Source organism: Lampetra fluviatilis, chromosome 82 (genome assembly GCF_964198595.1).
Source record: "Lampetra fluviatilis chromosome 82, kcLamFluv1.1, whole genome shotgun sequence".
Lineage (NCBI taxonomy): Eukaryota > Metazoa > Chordata > Hyperoartia > Petromyzontiformes > Petromyzontidae > Lampetra > Lampetra fluviatilis.
Window position 1 is genome coordinate 741,307 of NC_136356.1, and position 8,650 is coordinate 749,956.

General features: G+C 51.3%; 1 non-coding gene across 1 annotated transcript; it reads left to right on the top strand.

Moving 5' to 3' along the window:
• The first annotated feature begins 8,367 nt into the window (after positions 1-8,367).
• TRNAA-UGC (transfer RNA alanine (anticodon UGC)) lies at positions 8,368-8,439 on the top strand. The gene has a single exon. It is a non-coding gene; the product is annotated as a tRNA-Ala (tRNA).
• Positions 8,440-8,650: the final 211 nt, after the last annotated feature.

Consider the following 8,650-nt stretch of genomic DNA (forward strand, 5'->3'; position numbering starts at 1 on the left):
TGTCGGCCGTCAGCATGTCATTGACGGCCGATTGAACGTGTTCCTTCTCGGCAGGACTCAGCCGGAAGGGATTCTCTCGGACTGGTGCCGCATCACCTGTTTCAATGTGGTGGCGTAACAGGTCCGTGCATCCAATATCATATTTGTGCTTGCTGAACACATCGGAGAATTCGATCAGCAGAGCGCGCAGCGCACTCAATTGCACCCTTGACAAATCACTGGAGTCCGCACACAGCGAATCGACCCATTCAAGGTCCTCACCCAATTGAATTTTCTGCGCCGGGACGGGATCAACATGTGCAATAAGCCGCTCTTCCGCAGGGACCCGTGCCGCGTGAGCAAGCACGGTGCCCTGCGGAATAACGGCCGGCCGCGAACCAGCGTTTAAAACCATAACGAACGGGTCGCCGTAGGCCCGAACCAAGGTTTGAGCCACCGCCAAATCCAGACCCCCGACAGCTCTATTCGACGGACCCAAAAGCACGCCTTGTCCCACAGTCTCCCCACCCAACGGCTTCCGCAACCGGAGGGGTACCAACATCTGTGAACCCGGGGGCACGTGCACCGTATGGGACGCTAGCGCTTGGATCGTTGCACAAGCCGTCCGTATTCCAGTAGGGTTAGACAAAAAGGAAATACGGCGACCCGATGGCAGCTCAATACAACCTTGATCAACCAGAATTTTAATGGGCATCTTAGCCACAAAGTCTGTACCCAACAGACAAGGAACCGCTAGGGAAGAGGAGACCAAAACAGGTCCCGCCAATTTAATATCCCCTATGCAAATGCTCGCCCGAATCTGACCAACAATGCCCAACGAGCCCCCATTTGCGGCGTAACATGGCACGTCCACTGGGAGCAGAGGTCGACATTGGACGGGGAGAATGTTATAAATGAGATCTGAAATGATAGTCGCCGACGCACCCGTGTCCACCAACACCCTGACCTCGATGCCGTCTATGAATCCCGTAATGACAGACGAGCCGGCCGACGCACCCACTATTCTGTGGCCCAACTCAGACCATTTAATTTCCCCCGGGCCCCGTACGAACCCCCCTTTCCGAACCGAATCCCCGGCCCCCAATAGCACCTCCTCCGCCGCAAAGCGGCGGCCCATGTGTGTCGCGTATGTAGGCCGAGCATGTGAAGTGCCGCGACTTGCCGGGGGTAGTTGGGATGACTTGGGGCCTTGGTCATCGTCCAGCCGAGGTCCCGTGGCGCGCTGACGTGGAGCGCAGCACCCGGACGCCACGTGGCCCCGAAGGCCGCAGTTGTAGCACGTGACGAGGGATGTCGGAGGTCTCGGTTGCTCCAGCTTGCGGGTCGATCGCAGAGGCGAACGACCCCCCGACCTCCAATCCCCTGGTCGTGCTGCAGCGAACGCCTCCTCCCGTGGGCGAATGACTTGGGGCTCGGCGTCCACCGGGGCCGGAGCTGGGACCGCGGCAGAAGCACAGACGACCACTTGTTTCCGCTTCAGGACCTCGTGCGCCTGGATGCTCGTCGCAACACGCAACGAACATATGTCCACTTCGTCGGCTGTGTTGATGGGGACCCCCAGGTCCTGCGCCAACTTCAGCAGTTGTTCCAAAACCATAGCGTCCTGCCCCTCCTCGTCCATACGAGGGAACGCGGCGTCCGCGAGAGCCAACAACGCCGTGCGGTAGGCGAGCGCGGTCTCCGTGTCCGCCTTCCGTCGCTCGTAAAATTGGTGGCGGCAGGACGAAGGTGGTCCGTACACCTTGGCCATGAGGCCCAGCGCAGCCTTGAGCGTGGAGCGGGCCGATCTCGGTGCGGACCTGAAGGCCGCGAGCGCGTTGTCGTCCAACATGGCAGGCAGTGCCCGCAGCACCGTAGCGTCGGACCAGGCCGACATCTTTTAATGGGCGAGAAATCTTCGCTGGAATGCGCCCCAGTCACCCCCTTCCGCCTTGAAGGCTGTCAACGCGGGAAGACGCTGCTGGAAAATAATGTCGTCCTCCGCCTCGTGATTCTCCCACGCCGCACCGTCGACATGCGAAATGGCGGCCCCTATGGCGGGTGGCTGATGGCGGCCCGTAGTGCACGCTGATGACGTGAGCGGCAGAGATTGGAGGACCCCCGCCACGTGTTGCTCGCGATTCCCGCCAATAGATGGCCGCTCGTCAGAAATGGCGGGAATTTCAAAGTCATTTTGATTGGAATCTGCAACGCGAACCCTTTCAATGTCCGTCGACGTTCTCGCTCCTCCAGACGTGGTGATCTCCGCTAGGATGGACGCCGCGGCGAGTAGCAGCTCTGCCAGGCGGGAGTGCGCGTAGCGGGGTCCGGCATCAGACCCCAGCCGCTCGTTGGGCACCCATGAGGGGTCCTGTGGCGCCGGCATCTCCTCCTCTTCTTCCCCCGATGCCTGCTGGCCCGAGTAGTCGTGGTTTTCCTCCCGGTCACGCTCGTGAGTCCGATGAGTCTTCCTGGTATCCATGGCTGGAAGACTGTTTCACTTCTGACGCCAGTTGTAATATTGTAAATTACGGCTGGAGACCACTTGACGGGTAGCACACTTTATTAACACTTGTCTTTGCCACAATAACACGTGTGGTCACTACAGCTCACGCTACACGTTCCACCCGGCTACACACACACGGGCTCTCCAGCCCCGTAGCTTCCAGGGGAACCTACAGACCCACCCCAGCTTGGGTATGGGTCACGACCACTGGGTCCCGCGGCCCGGCCCTCACACGGACGTCCGGCCCTGGGTCCCAAGGTCCCGCCTCTGAGCCACACAGGGTCCTGGTCCTTACAAGGACAGCGGGACTAGGGGTCTCAGGGCCCTATCTCTTCCTCCTCCGTCTTCCGTCTTCACTGGTAACCAACTCCCCTAGCGCCCGCGCGCACCGCCTTTTATAGTCCTCCGCTCCCGAGGAGACGGAGCCTATGCGGACCGCGATGTGAGCACCCACCCTAGTTGAGCAATCACCACGCGCTGCCACACGATCCCTTTTCCCAGCTTGTGTCAGCGCACACAACCAATCACCACGCGCTGCCACACGATCCATCACTGTCAGCGCGCGTCACCACTACACAGCCAATCACCACGCGCTGCCCCACGATCCCTACTGCCAGCGCGTATCACCCCTACCTACACAAACAGAACATGCCAATTCGTCCCTAGTACAGCACACCGGTGTGTTGGAGAGCCAAGCGACATTTGTCAATCTTAATTTGGAGCTTCCGTGACTGCAGGAATTACTCTTTGGTTCTTTCGGTAAAGTCACGTATAAAGATAAAATAATAAATTAAATAATAGCATACGACGTTTCGATTGCAACACAAGCAATCATCAGAAACATATAGACAGACATATAAGCAGACAGATATCACAGAGATACATAGAGAGAGAACGTCTCTGTGACGAGGCCGTAAATAGAGAGAGGGGGCGGAGAGAGAGGGGGCGGAGAGAGAGGGAGGGGTTAGAGAAAATTAGCATGTCAATGAGTAGCAAGACGAGTGGTAAGGTGAAAAAGTACACTAAATCAAATAAAACCTAGCAAAATTTCGAAGCTTAATGCAATGCAACACAGAGGGTCGGTCAACACACAATTAACGCATAGCCTGGTTGATTACGATCTTCCAAAAATTGCTGAATTAGAAGTTAAGTGTGAAATTTGAAAGACACAAACACGAAGATCGATACACAAGCAGAGAGAGAAAACAAAAAACCCAGAGAGAGAGAAAAAGACAAACTTAAAACTTCCCCGTAGAAGTGGTTTTTATACGTGACTTTACCGAAAGAACCAAAGAGTAATTCCTGCAGTCACGAAAGCTCCAAATTAAGATTGAACCACTTCTACAGGGAAGTTTTAAGTTTGTCTTATTCTCTCTCTCTGGGTTTTTTTGTTTTCTCTCTCTGCTTGTGTATCAATCTTCGTGTTTGTGTCTTTCAAATTTCACACCTAACTTCTAATTCAGCAATTTTTGGAAGATCGTAATCAACCAGGCTATGCGTTAATTGTGTGTTGACCGACCCTCTGTGTTGCATTGCATTAAGCTTCGAAATTTTGCTAGGTTTTATTTGATTTAGTGTACTTTTTCACCTTACCACTCGTCTTGCTACTCATTGACATGCTAATTTTCTCTTACCCCTCCCTCTCTCTCCGCCCCCGCCCCCTCTATTTAAGGCCTCGTCACAGAGACGTTCTTTCTCTTTGTGCCTATGTTTGTTCTCTCTCTATGTATCTCTGTGATATCTGTCTACTTATATGTCTGTCTATATGTTTCTGGTTAGATTTTTTTTCTATTTCATTTATACCTGATGATGATTGCTTGTGTTGCAATCGAAACGTCTTCTTGGTTCTTTCGGTAAAGTCACGTAGAAGGGAAGTAATAAAATAATAAAAATAAAACATAAAACAATTCTCACGACGTTTCGGCCACAACGCAAGCAGCCATCCTCAGGTGAATACCAGGTCTGTCGAGGCGACAGCGTCTGAATGAAACAGCACACGTGCTTGGAGCATATATATAAGCTGGGTTGGAAGGGGGGAAAAGGGCGCCTTGACAAAAAAATATGCATATCAAGAGGAATTTAGCATATTTATGGGAAATGCAGGTATGTGATGAGTACTACTTATGCCCATGCATTATGCAGGATTAGCAGCATCAAAGGGAAGGGATATGGGAAATGCAAGTATGTGATTAGTACTAATTATGCCCGTGCATTATGCAGGATTAGCAGCATCAAAGGGAGGGGATATGGGAAATGCAGTCACGAAAGCTTTAAATCGAAATTTAATCGAAACGTCGTATGCTATTATTTAATTTATTATTTTATCTTTATACGTGACTTCACCGAAAGAACCAAAGAACATTTGTCAAACTGAGTACGACGTTCGCCAGTAATTACAACTAGCTTCATCAGGCGGCAGCCAGATTTGTGGAGAAGTCTTCCTGTTTAGTTCCTTATATAGAGGCATATATGTGTTGACCACTCTTCTGCACTCTTGCACAATGTGGGGGGGGGGGGGGGGTGAGATTACTGAGGCAACGTACATTATGCATGTGCATTATGCGAGCCTTTTGAACTTCCTGTCTATTGTGTTTATTAAAATAGCCCTTTCTCACACGCTATCCTGTAGGAGTCAGCACTGCACGCCACGCGTGGTGCCACTTAGCGCTATGACCCAGCGCTCACCGAGCCCCTCTAGGGCTGGTACTACACCCACATGTACGGGGTGTCCATGATGTCAATACATCGCACGCCGTGCCTCGCTAGAGCCGGCATTACCCAGTGACATCCACGATGTCGCTACATGCATGATGTCTGCGATGTAAGCGCATCGCACGCCGTGCCTCAGGCCAGCACCACACAGTGACATCCGCGATGTCACTACATCACCTACCCCCCCTTCGTAGCACTCAAGTCATTTACAGTGAGGGAAAAAAGTATTTGATCCCCTGCTGATGTTGTACGTTTGCCCACTGACAAAGAAATGATCAGTCTATAATTTTAATGGTAGGTTTATTTAAACAGCGAGAGACAGAATAACAACAACAAAATCCAGAAACACGCATGTCAAAAATGTTATAAATTGATTTGCATTTTAATGAGGGAAATAAGTATTTGACCCCTCTGCAAAACATGACTTAGTACTTAGTGGCAAAACCCTTGTTGGCAATCACAGAGGTCAGACGTTTCTTGTAGTTGGCCACCAGGTTTGCACACATCTCAGGAGGGATTTTGTCCCACTCCTCTTTGCAGATTTTCTCCAAGTCATTAAGGTTTCGAGGCTGACCTTTGGCAGCTCGAACCTTCAGTTCCCTCCACAGATTTTCTATGGGATTGAGGTCTGGAGACTGGCTAGGCCACTCCAGGACCTTAATGTGCTTCTTCTTGAGCCACTCCTTTGTTGCCTTGGCCATGTGTTTTGGGTCATTGTCATACTGGAATACCCATCCACGACCCATTTTTAATGCCCTGGCTGAGGGAAGGAGGTTCTCACCCAAGATTTGACGGTACATGGCCCCGCCCATCGTCCCTTTGATGCGGTGAATTTGTCCTGTCCCCTTAGCAGAAAAACACCCCCAAAGCATAATGTTTCCACCTCCATGTTTGACGGTGGGGATGGTGTTCTTGGGGTCATAGGCAGCATTCCTCCAAACACGGCGAGTTGAGTTGATGCCAAAGAGCTCCATTTTGGTCTCATCTGACCACAACACTTTCACCCAGTTGTCCTCTGAATCATTCAGATGTTCATTGGCAAACTTCAGACGGGCATGTATATGTGCTTTCTTGAGCAGGGGGACCTTGCGGGCGCTGCAGGATTTCAGCCCTTCATGGGGTAGTGTGTTACCCACTGTTTTCTTGGTGACTATGGTCCCAGCTGTCTTCAGATCATTGACAAGATCCTCCCGTGTATGGGCTGATTTCTCACCGTTCTCATGACCATTGCAACTCCACGAGGTGAGATCTTGCATGGAGCCCCAGGCAGAGGGAGATTGATAGTTCTTTTGTGTTTCTTCCATTTGCGAATAATCGCACCAACTGTTGTCACCTTCTCACCAAGCTGCTTGGCGATGGTCTTGTAGCCCATTCCAGCCTTGTGCAGGTCTACAATGTTGTCCCTGACATCCTTGGAGAGCTCTTTGGTCTTGGTCATGGTGGAGAGTTTAGAATCTGATTGATTGTTTCTGTGAACAGGTGTCTTTTATACAGGTGTAGTGGGTTTGAATTAGGTGCACACACACACAGCTTGGAGGCAACACTATTTATTAAACGGTAAGTAATATAACACTGTACATGAAGTGGTGACCACCTTCCTCAACTCACACTCTGGAACACTACACAGAGTGGACCAGGCAGGCAACGGGCTGCCTGGTCCAGGACGACGACCCGGGACTTGAGGATCGATGATGTCGTCTTCACTTCGGAGTTTAACAGCCCCGCTCTGCGTTCACACCCCGCTTATATCCGCTCCGGCATGGCCGGCTCCGCCCAGGCGTGGCTGGCACTGCCAAGGCCACACCTCCCTTCCCAGGCCACGCCTCCCTTCCCCCACCTCTGGGAAGGTCCGGGTCCCTCCACCACGTGACCCCCCAGGCACCCCCTTGGGGCCCCCAGCCCTCGTACGGGCCGACACAGTAGTGACCGTTCTATGTCACTACACAGGTAACAAGCTGAGATTAGGAGCACTCCCTTTAAGAGTGTGCTTCTAGTCTCAGCTCGTTACCTGTATAAAATACACCTTGGAGCCAGAAATCTTTCTGATTGAGAGGGGGTCAAATACTTATACAGGTAGGAACAATGTTCCACACTGCCCACCAGGGATTTATTGTCTGTCTGACTGTCTGTCTGTCGTGCATAAATAAATATATAACATAAACAGCTCTTTGATTGGTGGAGACCTACTGCCGGGTACGGAGAGGGGAGGTGCCTAAGGGAGGAGGGTCAGGGGAGGGGCCTAAGGAAGGGGGGGTAAGGGGAGGAGCCGATAGTTCAGGGGGCTGGCTACCTGGCTGGCTGCCAGCGTGGTGGGGATGTAGCGCAGTGGGAGAGCGCACACTTTGCATGTGTGAGGCCCTGGGGTCAATCCCCGGCATCTCCATGTTGGATCTGGAATCCATGTTGGAAGTTTATTTATTTATTTATGTTTCCAACAAAGGTTGATTTTCAAAATCAATTGGCTGTGTCCATGTCCCTGTAATCGGGGTGCACATGAACTCTCGTAAACAGATTCCTGCGGAGGGAGCTGGAAGGAACGTTGGTTTGCTCGGTCAATGGCCAGGGTCAACGGCGGCGTGGTGTATTTCGCAAATATGGCCAACAGTGAGGTTGGGCACAAGCCGGCGTGAGTCGGTTAAACATTGAGTTTTATAAGGGCACCACGGGGTGACCAGCCCTTCCCCCCCCACCCTCCCCCACCCAGCCCCTCACCACCCTCCCCTTTCAACACAATAATCCCCTGTGGGCTGGTGGAACCAGGTGCTTCCTACCAGTATAACCCTATATGAACGATACCTGAGGGTGAATTTGTGTTGATTTCAGGAACTTGCTATTTGTATAACTAGCGATGCACACAGTGATCAAATGGTTTACTTAAAATTTCGGAGCTGAAACCCAGTGCTTAAAAGTATCCAAAACACTTTTTTATTTCCGAATTAAATATTTCCAATAATAAATAAATTGGGAAAGCATCATAGTATCGATCCACATGTGCTTGTTATTTCTATTTCTTTCAAAGAAATACATTTTGCTTGGACTCTGTGCAGACTCGATGTGTACAGGGCCCAGGGCCAACAGGAGAGTGAGTGGGGTGACGAGGGAGAGGAAGAAGCTGATGACGACGTTTCACCCCGTATCGAGGTGGAAGTGCGCCCAGGTAGAATAACCATGGGGATGTAGCTCGGTGGTAGAGCGCACGCTTTGCATGTGTGAGGCCCCGGGTTCAATCCCCGGCATCTCCACGAGGTGATATTTTGCCAGTGGACAATTTTACTCGAAGAAATATGCGTGGCCTGCACAAAACGCCTGCTTGTTTTCATTCGTTATGGTTGCTGAGCATAGATCCAGAAGACCAACATGTCATACGGTAAGCAATGAACAGCACGACAATCAAAGTTGTAGTACATAAGAATTAACATGTTTATGGCATTCATATTATTGTTTTTTTCGGTC